The sequence below is a fragment of the Ranitomeya variabilis genome, chromosome 6 (assembly GCF_051348905.1).
Source record: "Ranitomeya variabilis isolate aRanVar5 chromosome 6, aRanVar5.hap1, whole genome shotgun sequence".
NCBI lineage: Eukaryota > Metazoa > Chordata > Amphibia > Anura > Dendrobatidae > Ranitomeya > Ranitomeya variabilis.
Genome location: NC_135237.1, coordinates 380483122 through 380506324, shown reverse-complemented (window position 1 = coordinate 380506324; position 23203 = coordinate 380483122).

The window sequence follows — 23203 nt, the reverse complement described above, 5'->3', positions numbered from 1 at the left end:
CTATTTGCACATTGAAATCTTGGGTGAACTTATTAAGCTCATCTGCTGTTAATTTTGATGTCAATTCTTTATGTATCTGATTTAATTCTACATCCAATTCTTCCAATAATATTGTATTTTTAGCATTAATGATCTCCATGAACGATAAGGAGCATAAGGAAGCTGCATTAATCCATTTAGTAGTTAGTTCTATATCATCTAGTCCAAATGTTGGATACAGCTGAATTCTGAGTCCACGTGGGATAATGCCCTGTTGTATATAGTTGTTCAGGGTAGTTTTGGTCCACCAAATTCTCAATTTTTTATTATAGACATTTTTATATTTATTCATTAATTCCTTATTGTCATTATGGGTAACATTAAAATTGGTAGTGGTACTCTGTTTAAATAAATCAGTAGCTTTATCCAGCCAGACTTTTTCTCTGGCCTTAATATCCATTCTGCAAGATCCAAGAACTGTTATAAAACAGAAGCCAAACGATTAAACACCACCGGATCAATTATGATACAACTCTATACTAATCATAACACCACAACCCCTTTTGTATATTAATCACATGAGGTAAAGAGTATTTTCTAAATATTTATTTATACAAAACAATTGTTTACATAAGAATTAGAGTACCACAAACCAAGCAGGTTTCAAGGAGACATATATCCAGGTATATATTACAAATTACATTATCAAAGATATATAGATGTAAGGACTACCATAGTAGATGTCATATATACCCATATATTATTTTGTATTTTTTCCACTGAGTACTATATATAATAACAAAAGGGTATCAGACTCTCCAGGTAAAAGCAAGCAACACTGACTAGGACCGCTCAGATATAGAACACCAATTTGTCCTGTATAGTCATTAGGACCGGTATAAGGGTTCAAGCTAAAACGGCAAGTGCCATAACCAACAGTCCTACCAGAAACAAGGATAGAGTATTTAGACCAAAATTGGAGGACCTAAGTCAGCGAAAACTTACTTATTAAATAAACAAAGCCTGGTATCTCCACCTGCCGCCCCGACGCGCGTTTCGCTTGCTTCTCTTCTTCAGGAGGCGTGGCTAAGTACTGAGCTCATATCCGTATATATATGGGGACTATCCAATGGAATGGGAGCAATGAAAGTGACATCAGCCAATATGCGGCGCATGCGCCGGCACTATCCCGCCCCATATGAGGATACTTCCTCCTGCGCTCCTGAGACGCAAGCTATCAACCGCTGCCTAGCAGCGGGAGACGCTCGCGCATCACGTGAGTGCATTGAGAAGATCCGGGCACGGAAGTATCCGGGCATGCGCACTGGCTGCATGAATATCAGAAGAGGAAGGACTCAGACCATATATGGTTCAGGGGACTATTAACAGCCACATACGGGCAGAGCAGTGAGTAAATGCCCTTAAACACCAACTAATATATATATAAAGGGACAAACCTATAATAACAGCCAAAACCTATTAAAGGCCATCATATTGTAATAGTAATAACTCGCCAACCCATGATAAATTGGGCACAGTAAATACAATACAACTATAATAAATAACATTGTTCTAAAACTATAAAATTATACTTATGCATATGTAACACATACAATACAACCATATTGTATGTCCATATCCCCTTTCTCGAAACCTAGAGTAGAGATCAGCTGCTTGAGTTTGGAATTTTATATCACTTACACATGAGATTTTAATTTTATATATATATTCCATATTAATATATTATGCTGTATTACATATTACACTATGGTATATATTATATTGGTAATATTTATAGCACTTATATATTTTATCATATATTGCACTATATTATACACTATAATAGTAATATTTATAATATTTACAAGTTCCTTATTTTATTTATTTTTTATAAAATAATATTTTTCACATACACTGGCACTATGATATATATTTATTATGGATCTTGGTATGGTTGTATTGTATGTGTTACATATGCATAAGTATAATTTTATAGTTTTAGAACAATGTTATTTATTATAGTTGTATTGTATTTACTGTGCCCAATTTATCATGGGTTGGCGAGTTATTACTATTACAATATGATGGCCTTTAATAGGTTTTGGCTGTTATTATAGGTTTGTCCCTTTATATATATATTAGTTGGTGTTTAAGGGCATTTACTCACTGCTCTGCCCGTATGTGGCTGTTAATAGTCCCCTGAACCATATATGGTCTGAGTCCTTCCTCTTCTGATATTCATGCAGCCAGTGCGCATGCCCGGATACTTCCGTGCCCGGATCTTCTCAATGCGCTCACGTGATGCGCGAGCGTCTCCCGCTGCTAGGCAGCAGTTGATAGCTTGCGTCTCAGGAGCGCAGGAGGAAGTATCCTCATATGGGGCGGGATAGTGCCGGCGCATGCGCCGCATATTGGCTGATGTCACTTTCATTGCTCCCATTCCATTGGATAGTCCCCATATATATACGGATATGAGCTCAGTACTTAGCCACGCCTCCTGAAGAAGAGAAGCAAGCGAAACGCGCGTCGGGGCGGCAGGTGGAGATACCAGGCTTTGTTTATTTAATAAGTAAGTTTTCGCTGACTTAGGTCCTCCAATTTTGGTCTAAATACTCTATCCTTGTTTCTGGTAGGACTGTTGGTTATGGCACTTGCCGTTTTAGCTTGAACCCTTATACCGGTCCTAATGACTATACAGGACAAATTGGTGTTCTATATCTGAGCGGTCCTAGTCAGTGTTGCTTGCTTTTACCTGGAGAGTCTGATACCCTTTTGTTATTATATATAGTACTCAGTGGAAAAAATACAAAATAATATATGGGTATATATGACATCTACTATGGTAGTCCTTACATCTATATATCTTTGATAATGTAATTTGTAATATATACCTGGATATATGTCTCCTTGAAACCTGCTTGGTTTGTGGTACTCTAATTCTTATGTAAACAATTGTTTTGTATAAATAAATATTTAGAAAAAACTCTTTACCTCATGTGATTAATATACAAAAGGGGTTGTGGTGTTATGATTAGTATAGAGTTGTATCATAATTGATCCGGTGGTGTTTAAAGGAATTAAGACAAGTCTGCAAAAAATTGATTTTCCATGCTGACAAAATTATTAAAAAATTAAAGCTTATTTACTCTTTAAAACTTTGGATTCTGGAAATTAATTAGATTGTCTGAGGTAGAGGAATTTCAGGGAACTGGTGAAACACCTGAAGAATCTTGGAGATAGCAGTTCAGGTTAGGTTACATGTTAGTCACAGATCATTAGCAGAATGGAAAGTACAGGTAGGGTAGTAGATAAAGATGAAGGAGATGTAGGGTGGTGCAGAACTGTGGAGAGTAGGGTTGAGCGAAACGGGTCGGCCATTTTCAGAAGTCGCCGACTTTTGGCAAAGTCGGGTTTCATGAAACCCGACCCGATCCCTGTGTGGGGTCGGCCATGAGGTCGGCGATCTTCTGAATCTGGTATCGGAATTCCGATACCGAGTTCCGATATGTTTGCGATATCGGGAATCAGTATCGGAATCCATATTTAAGTGTAAAATAAAGAATCAAAATAAAAAATATTGATATACTCACCCTCGGACGCGCCCTGGTACTAAACGGCAGGCTTCCTTCCTAAGAATGAGCGCGTGAATGACCTGCGGTGACGTCGCGGCTTGTGATTGGTCGCGAGCGGTCACATGGACAAGCCGCGACGTCATCTAGGGTCCTTCAAGCGCTCATTCTTAGGAAGGAAGGCTGCCGGAAACAAGCAGGGTGCGTCCGAGGGTGAGTATATACCTAATAGGAATATACTCACCCTCGGACGCGCCCTGCTTCGTTCCGGCAGCCTTCCTTCCTAAGAATGAGCGCGTGAAGGACCTTAGATGATGTCGCGGCTTGTCCATGTGACCGCTCGCGACCAATCACAAGCCGCGACGTCACCGCAGGTCATTCACGCACTCATTCTTAGGAAGGAAGCCTGCCGGTTAGTACCAGGGTGCGTCCGAGGGTGAGTATATCAATATTTTTTATTTTGATTCTTTATTTTACACATTAATATGGATCCCAGGGCCTGAAGGAGAGTTTCCTCTCCTTCAGACCCTGGGAACCATAATATCCCATTGCACTGCATTGGGTTTCGTGTTTCGGCTGACCCCGACCCCGACTTTTTTATAGGATCGGCCGATTTCACTCGACCCGACTTTTGAGAAAGTCGGGTTTCGTGAAACCCGATCCGATCCTATAAAAATAAAAGTCGCTCAACCCTAGTGGAGAGCTTTGTAAGTGAGTGTGATAAGTTCATGTTCTATTCTGTAGCGGATGAGTATCCAGTGCCATAACTATTATAGTAGAGTAAAGGTATCTGTGTAATGACTGAGCAAAATTATGAGACTGACTACTGAATTCAGGGTAGTTTGAAAAAGGTGAAATTAAATGAGAGGAAAATTCAATAGTTTTCTACAGAGATGAAGTAGTCCATACAAGAATGAAACCAAGCAAATATAAGAATTTTGCTGTTTCAAATGTAAGAAAAGGTCAAATTTTAGAACCCATTCCTTGGCTGGAATATTTTATTGATGGAATGGTAATGGTAGAAGCAAAAAAACAGGAGTGCTGCCAATACATACTTAACACACATGACAATGAGAGTAAAATTGTTACAAGTCACATTACAATCATTTAGTGAAGGATAATTCTCAATCATGCATTTCAGCATTCATTGATATTGTTGCTATTCCCATTTTTTCAGTGTCTGTCATACATTGTTAGGGCTAGCGGAATGCACCAAATTATAAGAGAGATGGTATCAGTTGCGTTCGCAGCCCGGGGTCCACCGTGCAGAGATGGAACCTGCTGCTGAGTAATGACGGACTATATGGCGGTACAATGTGGATACACACATGGGTTAACTTCACCCTGTGTGAAAGAAGCAAACCCTGTTGCATTACAGGGCCACGGTACCGCACCAAGAGCGCAAGAAAGGAGTCTCAGGTCTCTATCCCAAGACACAGGATTAGAGTACATTCAGACCACTTGTGCTCGACACCGCAACTGGGGTGTCAAAGTAACAGGAAATATAACTTAAAGCACAAGAGTGCGTGCTGTGCCGCTTTGGCGGATGCCACTAACCACCCAGACTTGGGATAGGAAAGCGCTCTATAAGTGCACGGCGCTGCACTGGCAGTTACAGCAATAGACACTGTATCGTGTGTCTTTATGTTGACAGCTTAGTCGGGCACTAGACAGCAAGCATCCACCATTTGCGAACAGTCATACACAAGGGAGGGGATTTTAAAGAACGACTTTCACTCATCAACACACACGATTCCAAATGTACACTAGCGCATGGCCGTGCGGCCATGCGAACCTTTTATAGCTGCAGCAAGAACAGGACCTTCCCCGAAGGACCAATGGGAGTCAGCCACAGAAGAAGAACACCTTCAGGACCTTCCTAAAGGACCAATGGGATTTGCTGCAGTATCTAAGCATGTGACCCTTGATCTCCAACGAGAGATCTTGCCCTGGGCATGCTCAGAAAGGGAAGAGCAAGACTTAGTCCCAAACACGTCTGCTCGCCGCTGCCCAGTACTGGCTACAATGGCAGAAGCTGGAAAGGTAGCAGTAACCAGTCGTCCAGTATCAGCCTGAGCTAGACGCTGGGACCGACGTCTCCGCTGAGCAGACTCCACTGTGGCTGGAGAACAATGGGAGACCACAGCGAAGATGTTTCGAGATTTCCCCTGTGCAGAGGCAGGATCTCGACACCTAACATACATGATATTAAAATTGACTTCCACAATGTAAAACGTTCTTTTTTGGATACTCCTTTAACCCCTCAACCCATGATGCCCAGGTGGAGGGTTACCAAATTGACTTTTTATTTTTTCTGAACATCTAGCCAAAAAATCATGGACAGACAATATTTCTATGGACACATGGAAACCATATTAAACCATATTTCTTATTAGTGATACACGTCTACAGCCCATATGCTGATATGTATACATCAGCTGCATTCACTTTAAACTGGAAAATGATGACAATTAAAGTAAAAATAATCTGTATAAGTTAATTCAGCTTAAAAAAATCATGGAAAAATATTTAGAATTGAGAGTCCTCAGTGGTTGATGACTTTTAATGGCTAACTGAAAAGATGGTAACAAATTGCAAGTTTTCGAGACTACACAGGTCTCTTCATCAGGCATAGACTAAATTTGTTACCATCTTTTCAGTTAGCCATTAAAAGGTATCAACCAACGAGGACTCTCAATTCTAAATATTTTTCTATCTACTGGCTAACACGGTACCAAAGATATATATCTTTCCTTTATCAAAAAAATCATGGACGCTTTCAATTTTTTTAAGAACATGGGAAAAAACTGCCCTATTTTTACAGACAGTCCTGGAAATTCTGGATGGTTGGTAACCCTGCCCATGGAACAGTCTTGAACTACCAGAGTAAGATGTCCAATAGTTTCACGACTGCTGGAGAGTTGCATTTTGAAGACTACTGCTATGCTTCACTCTGGATTACAAATATAAGGATAAAAACAGAAGCACCGCTGGAGTGTTATAAGCTAATGATGAGTTACTTTAGCATAAGAAGGTAGATTAAATGAGAAAGGCAGCAACAGATATGACTTAAGAGAACCATTATATATGTAGAATATAGACCTTCTGGCCTATACTGCACTTGTTGCTTTCTACCTTGGCATGTGTTATTAATAGTATTACATGAAAACAATAAATGCATTTTATATAAAAACGAAGTAGAACCCTTGGTTAATACACTTGTTGATTCTCATGAAATTATTGACTCAAAATATATTTCTACCAACCTTCATTTATTAAAATTGCAAAATTAAGACAATGTATTATCTTGTTATTTAAATGTTTGGGTTGTGTCTGATATAGCGTAACCTTCATTTTCCCTTGTTTCTCTTTTATTTGAAATTCAAGGACAGGTGGTGCTTTTTATATCTATTGAAAATGAATGTTTAGTCAAAGTCAATAAAACATATTTTTATGCAGCAAATTTATGAGGATGACAAATGCCAAACCTGAATTTTTTTGCAGCACGAATAAGAAACATTGAAGGGCAGAATTATGTTGTAAAGGTCAATAATCAACATGACAATCATTAAACTGGGATGAACACAAGTATGCCACGGTGCATATTTTCCCTTCACTCATTAATCACAAGTGCTTTTTCGTTTAACCCCTTTACATCTACTGTGCACAAAGCATAATGTATTGATTGTCAAATAATGCTGAGAAAAATAAGAAAGGAAGCACTACATGCTGAATTTTATAAGAAGAATAACATTTAGTTGATAACACCAATTTGTCCTCACAAATTTCAATACTAATAAATGAATACATTTTTTGATTTCCACTGAAGGACACAAGTGCTTGGAATTTTGTGTAACACAAAGAGGTAGTTAATGGAAGCAAGAGCTTACTCTAAACGCCAGCCAATGTGCCTATTAACTTATGCTGCTGATTTGTAGCACAAATGTTGTGTTTTAAAGCTACATACAAAAGGATTTTTACTTCAAAATAATAATTGAAGGTTATCAAGTTGGAAGTAATGGCGCATCACACACTACGTTCAATTAGAAATCATTTAGTCTTAAAGTGAGGCAGCCAGCCCATACAGAGAGTTTAAACTGAGCCATTTGATGTGGCCCTTATAAATATTGTACCTTAAGTGTTCTAATTGCTGCGTTCTTTTGGAATAAACTGAAGTTTAGTCATGCATATTCGTGTTTGGTGCACTCATGGTGTCGCCAAGAGGCTTAGTTTACCATTCTGTCCAGTGGTTTTTCCCTCACTGGTGAAGGACAGTGCTGGCTTATCTGAGATTTCTGTGCAGTCAGTGCTTACTCAAAGCAAGCCAGCTAGCACTCAATCACTAGTGAATCAGATGAGGCATGCAAAACCAGTAGCCAAAACAATGCCTTGAACGTCTTGCATTGCAGAGGGTGCATGAAACATCATAATTTGCATATTTAATGGAACTTAAATTTCTGCATAATGAATGCAGTGACTAGAACTAGTGATGAGCGAATACATTCGGCACTGGTCCTTACTCGCTCGAATCGCATGGTATTCGGGCTATTTGTTAATCGGCAAGTAATTTGGCATTTACCTTGGTATATTCAAGTGACCCGCCCAGCATGTTTGGTGCTTTATATGCAGCCAGTGAACATGCTGTCCTGGCTTTCCAATCACAGTAATGTCGGCACCATCTTTGGTGTGGCATTACTGTGATTGGCTGGCCTTCCAGTGTCATAAGGGATATTTAAAGGCTGCTGGTGCCATCTTGAACACATTGCAGCCGGAAACAACATAGGGAGAGCATAGTTTGAGCTTAGTGATAGGAGCTTATAGTGAGCATTATTCATTCCCAAAAGTTCTTTTAAGTTCTGAAGATTGTGAAGTTTAGTTGTTTGTTAGGTGGGGATAGTGCAGGGAGAGATTTAATAGGGAGGGAGTGTGAAAGGCAGGCACCTGGGTGTTCTCATCATTGCAAGCACATGTTGCAGATCTCTGCTATTTTCCATTGTGTTGTATAGTAGTTAGTATTAGGAACAGACTGTGGGATTAGAGTGAAATAGGGAGATTTTCATTCACTACCAAAATATGATAAAATTAAACATAATGTTAGGTAATACCAGCATATACAAAACCATTTTTTGGGAGCTACAATATCTGCCTAATAAAATGTAGCAAACCATCTTGTACCTAGAAGACTGGATACATGGAAAACATGATATCAAGCAAGAGAACAATTGCTTCACTTGTTATGACTAGCAGTGACAAATATGGAACCGGACATTGACCATCTCATTAGCCAAAAGCAGGCCCATAGTCCCCATTGAAATAAGAAAAGGACACAATATGGTATGATAAAACCTCTCTGTCTGCATGAAACAATAGACCTGATGAAATCCCTCTCTGCAAAATGTAATTGCTAAATAATATTCCTCTTCTATTGCTTAAATATCTAATATTCATCCAGCACCACTTGTGCGACTGTTGCAAAACCTTTTGAGCAATGGAAACATCACTATTTTTCATTAATTTCCCTGAGTCTGCTTTCATGTCCCAAAAAGGTGATGTAAAAAAATCCCCATAAAAAAATATTTGTTAAAAAACAAGCCTATCTTTATCTAGCAGTTGTGCCACTGCTGCAATCCATTCAGAGATAATCAAACGTCACAATTTAGCAGTGGAAATAATTTTCATTAATCCACATTTTTAGTTTGTCAGCAAGGCGATCTAAAGATGTCTTAATTTTCTATTGGTTCAAAATATAGCATATCTCCATATAGCAGTTGTGCAAGTGGTGCAATCTGTGTAGAGACAATCTTACGTGACAATTTAGCAGTGATAATAATTTTCATTACTCCACTGTTGGAGTGTGTCAGCAAAGTGATCTAAAAACAATCCTAGTTTTCTATTGGTTTAATAAATAGTGTATGTTTATCTAGCAGTTGTGCGACTGGCGCAATCCGGGTACAGATAATGTTACGTGATAATATAGCAATGGCAATAATCTTCATTATTTTACAGTTGGAGTGTGTCAGCAAGGCGATCTACAAAAATAATAATTTTCTATTGGTTTAAAAAATAACGTATCTTAATCTAGCAGCTGTGCAAGTGGCGCAATCTGGGTAGAGAATATCTTACGTGACAATTTAGCAATGGCAATAATTTTCATTACTCTGCTGTTGTGTCTCTGTGTGTTGTGTACTCTGTTGCTTGTGTCAGCAAGGTGATCTAAAAACAATCCTAATGTTAGCTTGTTTTAATAAATAGCATATTTTTATCTAGCAGTTGTGCGACTGCTACAATCTGTGCAGAGATAATCAAACGTCACATTTTAGCAGTGCAACCAATTTTCATTAGTCCGCATTTGTTGTCTGTCAGCAAGGCAATCTAAAAAACAATCATAATATTCTATTGGTTTAATAAATAAAAACAATACTTACAAAAACGATCAGCATGATACCATATCAAAAGAGAGATATGAGTAATAAAATTATTAGTAATAACAAATAATTAGCTGAATAAACCGGACTTCTCAGATATGGACTAGTCGCTACATACAACACTGAAAGAAAACACATGGCATGAAAAATGCCAAGAAAAAATGACCAAAATAGTCCAATATACGTATAAAAGTGAAAAATACTTTATTGGAACATAGTGGTAAAAGGACAAAATGAAAGCCATCAGGCCAAGAGATGACATGCAATACATGAAACCAACATGACAATGGTGAAAAACGGCAAGTGTGCACGCATACCAGATTACTCAACACAAAATGGTAATACCAGAAGAAAAAAATCTCTCCCCGTCACAATATGGCGGTGTAGGAGAAAGTGCCCAAGCAGAAAATAATCATAGAACTAGGAGAATAAATGATGCTCCAAAAAGAAATCAGAGCACATGCTATGCCACTAGAAAGATGGACAATATAAGAAATAGGAAATACTACCTTATTGATAGGTGGCACCGATGTGGAGGATCCTGGAATGCGTGCACACACCCCAACGCACGTTTCGGATGTTATCCTTCCTCAGGGGGCGCATTCCAGGATCCTCCACATCGGTGCCACCTATCAATAAGGTAGTATTTCCTATTTCTTATATTGTCCATCTTTCTAGTGGCATAGCATGTGCTCTGATTTCGTTTTGGAGCATCATTTATTCTCCTAGATCTATGATTATTTTCTGCTTGGGCACTTTCTCCTACACCGCCATACTGTGACGGGGAGAGATTTTTTTCTTCTGGTATTACCATTTTGTGTTGAGTAATTTGGTATGCGTGCACACTTGCCGTTTTTCACCATTGTCATGTTGGTTTCATGTATTGCATGTCATCTCTTGGCCTGATGGCTTTTATTTTGTCCTTTTACCACTATGTTCCAATAAAGTATTTTTCACTTTTATATGTATATTGGACTATTTTGGTCGTTTTTTCTTGGCATTTTTCATGCCATGTGTTTTCTTTCAGTGGTTTAATAAATAGTGTATCTTTATCTAGCAGTTGTGCGACTGGCGCAATCCGGGTACAGATTATCTTACATGAAAATTTAGCAGTGGTAACAATTTTCATTACTCATTGTTGGAGTGTGTCAGCAAGGCGATCTGAAAAACAATCCTAATTTTCCTGCATTATTCCACAGTTGGAGTGTGTCAACAAGGCGATCTAAAAAAATCTTAATTTTCTATTTGTTTAAAAAATAGCATATCTTTATCTAGCATTTGTGCGAGTAGCGCAATCCAGGTACAGATTATGTTATGTGAAAATTTAGCAGTGGCAATAATTTTCATTACTCTGCTGTTGGAGTGTGTCAGCAAGGCATTCTAAAAAAACAATCCTAATTTTCTATTGGTTTAATAAATAGCGTATCTTAAGCAGTTGTGCAACTGACACAATCCGGGCAGAGATAATCAAACGTGTCAATTTAGCATTGGCAATAATTTTAATTACTCTGCTGATTTTGTGTGTCAGCAAGGCAATCAAAAAGGAGCACAATTTTCACCATTGCAAAATGTACAAATTTTCCAAAAATTACACTAGTCGGTATCAGACCAGCTGAAAGATGCCAAGATGTGGACATCACAATACACTTTGCAATTATTACAAGAGGTATAGATAGTGAGTACAAGTTTCACCATTGCACAATGTTTCAAGTTTTCATAAAGTGAAAAACATTAGCCACGTGGGGTATACATATATAACCAGTAAGTACATGTTTCAGAAGCAGGAGGAAGAGGAGGAGGTGATTTCCTGAACAAAATGGGTTTTGGTGGTAAAGGATGGAGGTTAAGACAACTTCCAAAAAACACATTTGGACTGCTTTTACATTACGTTGCTGTCATCCGTAGAGCTTACAAAGTTGGAGGAAATCTAGCCCTAGATTAATTTTAGAAGAGTCAGCCTGTCTGCATTTTCAGTTGACAGCCATGAGCACCTATCGGTTATGAATGTACCAGCCAAACTAAAAACCCACTCAGACAACACACTTGCGGCAAGGCATGGCAATACCTCCAAGGCATACAAGGAGAGGTCAGTCCAAATGTGCTGCTTGGACAACCAAAAGTTAAAGGGCACTGAAGAATCAGGAAGGACACTGGTATGGTCACTTAAGTAGTCCTTCACCATCTTGATCAACTTCTCCGTCATTGTTATAGTTACACCCACAAATACCCCTTGCTAATGTGATGGTTTCATGAAAATGGCCCATGGTGGACATTCCCCCCCAATTTGCACCTGGTGTGCATGGCCCTCCCCTGTAATCCCTGTGAGTAAGTGAAAAGAGCCGGTATCTCTGCCAGTAGTATTGTATGAGGGTCACCTTTTCAACATGTCTTCCACAACAGCCCTCTGTAATGCATGCACTGAAAATGGCACGTCTGCCTCCGACATGAGAGAATCAAATTTCTCCTTGTATCGTGGGTCAAGAAAGGTGCACAGCCAGTATTTTATATTGGACATGTGTGCAGACTACAAAAAGTCAAACGTTCAGTGTCATCATCAGGAAGAACACTAACCATTCTCTCCTCCTCGCAATGGATAGCCTCCTCCTCCTCTACAGGGCAACCATGATGGACAGGCATAACGCTGGGATTGAGAGTCCCCTCTGTTGCACAGACCAAAAACTCCTGTTCCTCCTCATCCTCCTCCTGCTGTTCTTGTCATCACCCAATGTGGCTTGAGAATATTGTGTGAGGCTGGGCTGTGTAGTATCAGCCACTGTAAAATCTCGCTCCATTTTCATCTTCTCTGCATTCAAAGCTTCCTATTTGAGAATCTGCAGCAAAAGTTTTAATAGACAGAGCAGCGGGATGGTTATGCTGATAATAGCGTCATAAGCACTCACCATCTTGGTGCAGTACTGAAAGTTTTGAAGAACCTCACTTATGTCAGCAATCCACACCCACTAGGCAGTTGTTATGTGTAGGGGCTGAGTGTTACTCTGACAGGCATTGAGAAGCTGCAATTCAGACATTGCTCTCTGCTGCCCACTAAGCCTTGCCAACATATGAACCATCTACCTCCTCAACACATTTATCTAACTATCCATGTGTTGCTCATTCAAAATTTTCTTCATAACCAGGATCATGTTCTCACATGCTTTATGCATTTAATAGCCCTTTGTGTGTGTACTTTTACACATACTGGTTGGTAACAGGTTCATGCAGCATTACATGAACACCCGGTTTATTACATTATGGCTGGTCAGAACAATGAAAGCAATTGTTACCATACACCTTTCATGTCTCCCCTATTTCCTTATAGATTGTAAACTTGCGAGCAGGGCCCTCATTCCTCTTGGTACCTGTTGCATATGTGATTATTGTTATTCTGTAATATCTTTTATTGTCTGTACAAGTCCTCTCTAAAATGAAAAGTGCTGCGTAATATGCTGCTCTAGAAATGATTATTATTTATTATTATTATGAAAAGTCGAATTACTGCATATGGGCAAGTCACAAATCAGTCAATGACAAAGCAAAGCTAGTCTGGTGAAAGCCTGTGATGACTTTTGGAAATGGGTTCTGACACGCCGTACCTTGCAAGTAGGTGCGGTAAGTCAGGGTATGTTTTTAAAAAGCGCTGTACAACCAAGTTTAGCACGTGGGCCATGAATGGAACATGTTTACCAGCTTGCCGAGCTTGAAAGCCACCACCAAGTTACACCCATTATTGCACACAATCAGACCTGATTAGAGGTTCAGCAGGAAGAGCCACTGATCGGTCTGTTCATTTATCCCTTTCAACAGCTCGGCTGCGTTGTGAGCTTTATCATCTAAACACATGAGCATCAGCAGAGTGTACTGCCACTTTGCCAAGGCAGTGCTTCAGACCTCCAAGCTGTGCAATGATCGGGAGGCTAGTCCCACTGAGGAGGAGGAGGAAGAGGAGAAAGAGAGACAGGATTTCTAATACGAGGAGATTTAAACTCTGATGGAAGTCGGAACCGCTATTCTTGGTGTGGGTAAGATGTGTGATGTCCCAGCCTCTAACTCTGTCCCAGACTCCACCAGGTTCACCTAATGTGCATAAGGGAAATGTAGCATCCCTATCCACAAGAACTAGTCCACATGTCTGTGGTAAGTTGGACCTTCCCTATGACTGCGTTAGCCAGAGCATGGCTGATATTGTGTAATACATGCTTATGTAATGCGGAAATGACACACCGGGAAAAACGGTGTTTGAAGGGAATCGAGTACCGTGGGGCTGCCACCGTCAAGAGGTCATGGAAAGACTCAGTTTACACAAGTTGAAACAGCAACATTTCCAGGACTAGCAATCTGGCAATGTAGATGTTTAGCGTTTTAACGTGTGGGTGGGTGTGTGTTTATTTCTGCTTTCTGGTAAACGTCTGGGGCAGGGACAAGTGAACACTACACTGGCACAACGAACTGGATGTGGTTGCTGACTGTTGTGTTAGCGCCTGCTTCATGGACAGCAGATTGTTAAGGCCATAACACAGGGAAGGGGCAGTGGTTCCACCATCAGATGCAGATTTTGCACCCAGGCGTTCCACCCACCTACTGGGGTGTTTGGCTGTCATGTGCTTAGCTTGGTTTGGCAAATGCTGCAAATTTTTTTAACACAAGGAAAACAGAGTACATATATCACCAACACATCAACTTAAAAAAATCATTTTTATTAAATATTTAGTATAATAACATATAACAAAAGAATACAAAGAGGAACAACAATTGAGCACTCAAGGAGAGGAGCACTGCTCCATTAGTAAGACTTGGCATAGCATGTGTCCATATATAGAAAACAGTTCCATTACTGCTGGTGCTTTAACATAGAACAGGTCAAGCTTGCATCAAAAGGTACACATCTATTGAAAGCACCACCCAGTTCTCAATAACATATATGTCACTGACATCAATGCTTACCCATTGTAAGTCCAAGAAGGTGCAGTGGTTTGCCCTATGACCCCTGACGCGCGTTTTGCGTTTGGTGGCTTTCTCAAAGGGGATACGAGTGCTGGATTATTTTTGTATGCATACAAATGCTGCAAATTACAGATATTTTGTCTGAAGGAATTTTAGAAATAAACTGCCAAACAGGGGACAACGCACCCTTGGCCTATTATCTAGCCAAGTGCAGGGGGGTCTGTAGAACAGTTGACTCGGTTTTCCCTCTGGTCAAACCACTAACTCTTATTGCCTGTTTTCGTGCTATGGATCAATCCCTTTCTGCACTGCTGTGCTTGCTAGTCGTGCCACTGTGCCAGGTTGGATCAGTGGCCTCATTATCGATCACGTCATCTTCCAATTCCTCAATCTGATCCTCTTTATGAGTTGCGATTTTCAGCTGACCTGATGGCAACTGTGCATCATGATTATCCTCCACCTCTTCTGACATGAATCCACCTCCCCAACGTGGATTTCTCCTTTTCACGGGTGCTCAAATGTTTGGGTATCACTGCACTCTACCTCCTCATGACCCTCTTTAATAGTGCATGTTGAGAGGCCTGATAAATTGCAAGGGAATGTAAACAGTTCCTCAGTAGTGTTGAGCATTCCGATACCGCAAGTATCGGGTATCGGCCGATATTTGCTGTATCGGAATTCCGATACCGAGATCCGATACTTTTGTGGTATCGGGAATCGGTATCGGGATCGATATTAATGTGTAAAATAAAGAATAAAAATAAAAAATATTGATATACTCACCCTCTGACGCGCCCTGGTTGTAACCGTCAGCCTCCGTTCATAAGAATGAGCGCTTGAAAGACCTTAGATGACGTCGCGGCTTGTGATTGGTCGCGTCACGGTTGCGTTTTTCAAGATATCAGCTTTATTACACACGGCATTAGCAGAATCATGAAAATTAGAGATAAATATTCATTTCTGCAGGCTTTGCACCAGTTGCACAACTGCTATATAAAGATACGCTAAAGATGGCATCGTTAGTGAAACTAGCAGCAAGCAGGGTAAAATACACTTTCATGTTACATATCTAGCAAACTATCTATGGCATTACAAGAGTTCATAAAAGGTTTATATCTCTGTATCTATAGTGTCACTGTATAGGTAATACAGTGATCACCAGTTACATTATACAGAGGAGCTCTGTATATAGTATCAGTGTATAGGTAATACAGTGATCACAGTGACATTATACACAGGAGCTCTGTATCTATAGTGTCAGTGTACAGGTAACACAGTGATCACCAGTTACATTATACAGAGGAGCTCTGTATATAGTATCAGTGTATAGGTAATACAGTGATCACAGTGACATTATACACAGGAGCTCTGTATATAGTGTACAGTGAACAGGTAATAGAGTGTATAGTGTCAGAGTACAGGTAACACACTGACTCACTAGTGATGTCTCTAGCTGAAGTCCCTCATCTTTGCTTTTCTTTTTCATGCAGAGCAGACCTCCATCATTTCTTCCAACCAGGACTCATCTCTGCATAGAATACATAGTTACCTAGAGCACTGCTTCCAGAGCACATTCCCCACTTTTCCCTTTCTTCTACCTTTCTTCTACATTACACATCTGAATACAGAAGTGCACCCATCATTAATATATAATTACTTATTATGCAATCCACCATTCCAAATATAAATTATAATCCACCACTGCACCCCCACCAACTATAAATAGCCATTTTTCCCACCTAATAAATATATACATTAATTAGTCCCTGTACTATTTCCCCTAATTCATTACCAGTCACTGCATCCTCAACGCTCCCCACTATGTGCCACCTGCTCCCCTGATTCATTATATATACATGCCCCTTCCGCCCAAATTCACTGTCATGTCTTCTCTCTCTCCTATCCCCACCCTCTATTCATTATCAACTGTTCTCCCCTCACATTCAATACATCATTTATTCTAACCACCATAAAAATTCATCATTATTTGCTCTCCCCAGGTCCCTATTTGCTCTCCCCATCCCCCATCTTCAATTCAATTGCTGTCCCCATCCCTCACTTCATAATTTGCAGTCCCCCTAACTTCATCATTTGCAGTCCCCATTCTTCCCCACTTCATGTGCAGTACCCTTCCAATCATGCGCAGTCCGCCTCCTCTACTTCATCTTGTGCACTCCCCTTCTGTTCATATACAGTCCCCCGTCCCCTCCCACACATCATCATTTGCAGCCCCTCTCCATCATTTGTAGCCACCCCTCTATCATTTGCAGCTCCCCTCCTCCATCATTTGCAGCATCCCCTCCATCATTTGCAGCCTTCCTCCATCATTTGCAGCCCCCTCCTCCATCATTTGCAGCACCCCTTCATCATTTACAGCCCCCTATATCATCTGCAGCCCCTCCATCATTTGCAGCACCCCCTCCATTATTTGCAGCCCACTCCATCATTTGCAGCCTCCTCCATCATTTGCAGCCCCTCCATCATTTTCAGCACCCCTCCATCATTTGTAGCATTACCTCCATCATTTGCAGCCCCTACATCATTTTCAGCACCCCTCCATCATTTGTAGAATTTTCTCCATCATTTGCAGCCCCCTCCATCATTTTCAGCCCCCTCCTCCTTCATTTGCAGCAGCCCTCCATCATTTGCAGCCCCCTCCATCATTTGCAGAATTACATTTATCATTTGCAGCCCTCTCCATCATTTGCAGCCCCCTCCATCATTTGCAGCTCCCCTCCTCCATCATTTACATCACCCCTTCAACATTTACAGCCCACTCCATCATTTGCAGCCCCTCCATCATTTGCAGCACTACCCTTCATCATTTGCAGTATTACCTCCATCATTTGAAGCCCCCATCTCCATCAGTTGCAGCCCCCTCCACCATTTTCAGCCACCCCCATCATTTGCAGTCCCCTCCATCATTTGCAGCACCCATCCATCTTTTGCAGCATTACATTCATCATTTGTAGCCCCTCCATCATTTGCACACCCCCTCCATCATGTGCAGCCTCCCTCCATCATTCGCAGCACTAACCTCCATCTTTTGCAGCATTACCTCTATCATTTGCAGCCCCCATCTCCATTATTTGCAGCCCCCCTCCATCATTTGCAGCCCCTCCATCCTTCCGCCCCAATTCATTGTCATGTTTTCTCTCCCATCCCCACCCTCATTCATTATCAACTGCTCTCCCTTTACATTCAATATATCATCTAATATATAAAGCTGAATGTGTGTATGTGTGTATGTGTTTATGTGTGTATGTGTGTATGTCCGGGATTGGCATCTGAACCGTCGCAGCTACAGCCACAAAATTTTGCACAGTCACACGTCTGGACCCCGAGAGCGTCAAAGCTATGTTGTGAGGTGAAATTTTAACCCCGCGCTTTCCAATTCACCAAACAATTTTGCCCCTATCTACATAATGGGGAAAAAATTAAAGGAAAAGTGTTGGAGGCAAATTAACAGCTGCCAGATGTGAACAAGGGGGACTTAAAGAATGAGAGCGATGGCGCCAAAGAGTATATACTGTACAGTTGCTAAGGTGGGGCCCCGACATGGGATAATCACCACACCACCACGGGGATATGAACACACACACAAAATGCGCCACACACTACCACGTGCTCGAACACATATACCACCCTCAGCGCACATTTCACCACACATACACCAACCTCGCCACATAAAAGTCGAAACACAAAAGTCGCCACTCAAAACTCGCCACGCTCAAAACTCGCCACGCGCAAAACTCTCCACATGCAAAACTCGCCACACGTGCAAAACTCACCTCATGGAAAACTCGCCACACGCAAAACTTGCACACGCGGAAAAATTGCCACATGCACAAAAGTTGCAACACATGCAAAAGTTGCCTCACACAAAACTTGCACATACTCAAAAGGCACCACACATAAAACTCGCCATGCGCAAAACTCGCCATGCGCAAAACTTGATGCACACAACTTGCTACACTAACCTGTCACATGCAACTCGACACACAAAAAGTTGCTACACGCATGTCGCCACACAAAACTCATCTAACAAATGTCGCTACATGCATGTCGCCACACGCAACTCAACACACACAACTTGACACACGAAACTCGCCCTAAAACACACACAAGTCTGGTATTATCCTTCAAAAATAAAAATCTGATTAATAAGCAGACAAACTACAAGAGCAACAAATGTACCATATAGGAATCCGGCAGCTGTCACACATGACCAGTCTATTATGTGTATGTGTGAGCTAATATATACTGCTGATTTATCAGGCTGCCAATTTAGCTTACAAATACTGAGGTAAAAATACTGACCAAATAACGTGTGAACGAGGTCTAATACAGGAGGAGATGACATACAGATATATACTATATACAGGAGGAGATGACACACAGGTATATACTATTTACAGGGGAGATGACACACAGGCATATACTATATACAGGAGGAGATGACACACAGATATATACTATATACAGGAGAGATGACACACAGGTATATACTATATAGAGGAGGAGATGACATACAGGTACATACTACATACAGGAGATGACACACAGATATATACTATATACAGGAGAGATGACACACAGGTATATACTATATAGAGGAGGAGATGACATACAGGTACATACTACATACAGGAGATGACATACAGGTATATACTATATACAGGAGGAGATGACACACAGGTATATACTATATACAGGAGCAGATTACCTACACGTATATAGTATATACAGGAGGAGATGACATACAGGTATATGCTATGTATAGGAGGAGATGACATACAGGTATATACTATATACAGGAGGAGATGACACACAGATATATACTATATATAGGTGAGATGACACACAGGTATATACTATATACAGGAGCAGATTACCTACAGGTATATAGTATATACAGGAGGAGATGACATACAGGTATATGCTATGTATAGGAGGAGATGACATACAGGTATATACTATTTGAAGGGTTTCTGAAGGATGTTATTCTGGATTATCTCAATGAGAATAACTGTTTAACTCCATATCAGCATGGGTTTATGAGAAATCGCTCCTGTCAAACCAATCTAATCAGTTTTTATGAAGAGGCAAGCTATAGGCTGGACCACGGTGAGTCATTGGACGTGGTATATCTCGATTTTTCCAAAGCGTTTGATACCGTGCCGCACAAGAGGTTGGTACACAAAATGAGAATGCTTGGTCTGGGGGAAAATGTGTGTAAATGGGTTAGTAACTGGCTTAGTGATAGAAAGCAGAGGGTGGTTATAAATGGTATAGTCTCTAACTGGGTCGCTGTAACCAGTGGGGTACCGCAGGGGTCGGTATTGGGACCTGTTCTCTTCAACATATTCATTAATGATCTGGTAGAAGGTTTACACAGTAAAATATTGATATTTGCAGATGATACAAAACTATGTAAAGCAGTCAATACAAGAGAAGATAGTATTCTGCTACAGATGGATCTGGATAAGTTGGAAACTTGGGCTGAAAGGTGGCAGATGAGGTTTAACAATGATAAATGTAAGGTTATACACATGGGAAGAAGGAATCAATATCACCATTACACACTGAACGGGAAACCACTGGGTAAATCTGACAGGGAGAAGGATTTGGGGATCCTAGTTAATGATAAACTTACCTGGAGCAGCCAGTGCCAGGCAGCAGCTGCCAAGGCAAACAGGATCATGGGGTGCATTAAAAGAGGTCTGGATACACATGATGAGAGCATTATACTGCCTTTGTACAAATCCCTAGTTAGACCGCACATGGAGTACTGTGTCCAGTTTTGGGCACCGGTGCTCAGGAAGGATATAATGGAACTAGAGAGAGTACAAAGGAGGGCAACAAAATTAATAAAGGGGATGGGAGAACTACAATACCCAGATAGATTGGCGAAATTAGGATTATTTAGTCTAGAAAAAAGACGACTGAGGGGCGATCTAATAACCATGTATAAGTATATAAGGGGACAATACAAATATCTCGCTGAGGATCTGTTTATACCAAGGAAGGTGACGGGCACAAGGGGGCATTCTTTGCGTCTGGAGGAGAGAAGGTTTTTCCACCAACATAGAAGAGGATTCTTTACTGTTAGGGCAGTGAGAATCTGGAATTGCTTGCCTGAGGAGGTGGTGATGGCGAACTCAGTCGAGGGGTTCAAGAGAGGCCTGGATGTCTTCCTGGAGCAGAACAATATTGTATCATACAATTATTAGGTTCTGTAGAAGGACGTAGATCTGGGGATTTATTATGATGGAATATAGGCTGAACTGGATGGACAAATGTCTTTTTTCGGCCTTACTAACTATGTTACTATGTAACTATGTTACTATGTTACTATATATACAGGAGGAGATGACACACAGATATATACTATATATAGGTGAGATGACACAGGTATATACTATATACAGGAGGAGATTACATACAGGTATATACTATATATAGGAGGAGATGACATACAGGTATATACTATATACAGGGGAGATGACACACAGCAGGTATATACTATATACAGGGGAGATGACATACAGGTATATACTATATACAGGAGATGACATACAGGTGTATACTATATATAAGGGAGATGACAAACAAGTATATACTGAGGTGAAAATGAGAGGTGTGAGGTGAAAATGAAAAGGTGTGAGTGCAAAATGAGAGGAGTGAGGGAAAATAGTGGAGTGATCGGAAAATGACAGATGTGAGGTCGAAATGACAAGTGTTAGGGGGGAATGAGAGGAGTGAGGGGGAAAATAAGAGGAGTGAGGGGGAAAATGAGAGGTGTGAGGGAGAAAATGAGAGATGTGAGGGGGAAAATGAAAGATGTGATGTGGAAAATGAGAGGCGTGATGGGAAAATAAGAGAAGTGAGGTGCTATAACTAACCACAGATATTTACTATGCCCAGGCAACACCGGGCTCTTCAGCTAGTTTACTCTAACCACCATCAAAATTCATCATTATTTGCTCTCCCCCAGGCCCCTATTTGCTTTCCCCATCCCCATCCTTCAATTCAATTGCTGTCCCCATCCCTCACTTCATCATTTGCAGTCCCCCTAAATTCATCATATCCAGTCCCCATTCTCCCCCACTTCATGTGCAGTACCCTCCCAATCATGTGCAGTCCCCCTCCCCCATTTCATCATGTGCACTCCCCTTCTGTTCATATACAGTCCCCCGTCCTCTCCCACTGATCATCATTTGCAGCCCCCCTCCATCATTTGCAGCCCCCCTCCTCCATCATTTGCAGCACCCCTTTATCATTTGCAGCCCCCCTCCATCATCTGCAGCCCCTCCATCATTTGCAGCACCCCCTCTATTATTTGCGGCTCACTCCATCATTTGCAGCACCCTCCATCATTTGTGGCCCCCTTCATCATTTGCAGCCCCTCCATCAATTTCAGCACCCCTCCATCATTTGTAGCATTGCCTCCATCATTTGCAGCCCCTCCATCATTTGCAGCCCCTTTCATCATTTTCAGCCCCCTCCTCCATCATTTGCAGCATTACATCCATCATTTGCAGCCCCCTCCATTATATTCAGCCCCCTCCTCCATCATTTGCAGCCCCCCTCCTCCATCATGTGCAGCACCCCTTCAACATTTACAGCCCACTCTATCATTTGCAGCCCCCTCCATCATTTGCATCACTACCCTTCATCATTTGCAGCATTATCTCCATCATTTGCAGCCCCCTCCATCATTTGCAGCCCCTCCACCATTTTCAGCCACCTCCATCATTTGCAGCCCCTCCATCATTTGCATCACCCCTCCATCATTTGCAGCATTACCTTCATCATTTGTAGCCCCCTCCATCATTTGCAGCCTCCCTCCATCATTTGCAGCACTACCCTTCATCTTTTGCAGCATTAACTCAATCATTTGCAGCCCCATCTCCATTATTTGCAGCCCCCTCCTCCATCATTTGCAGCCCCCTCCTCCATAATTTGCAGCCCCTGTCCATAATTTGCAGCCCCCCTTCTCCATAATTTGCAGCACCCCTTCAACATTTACAGCCCACTCCATCATTTGCAGCCCCCTCCATCATTTGCAGCACTACCCTTCATCATTTGCAGCATTACCTCCATCATTTGCAGCCCCCTCCATCATTTGCAGCCCCTCCATCATTTTCAGCACCCCTCCATCATTTGTAGCATTACCTCCATCATTTGCAGTATTACCTCCATCATTTGCAGCCCCCCCCATCATTTGCAGCCCCTCCATCATTTTCAGCACCCCTCCATCATTTGTAGCATTACCTCCATCATTTG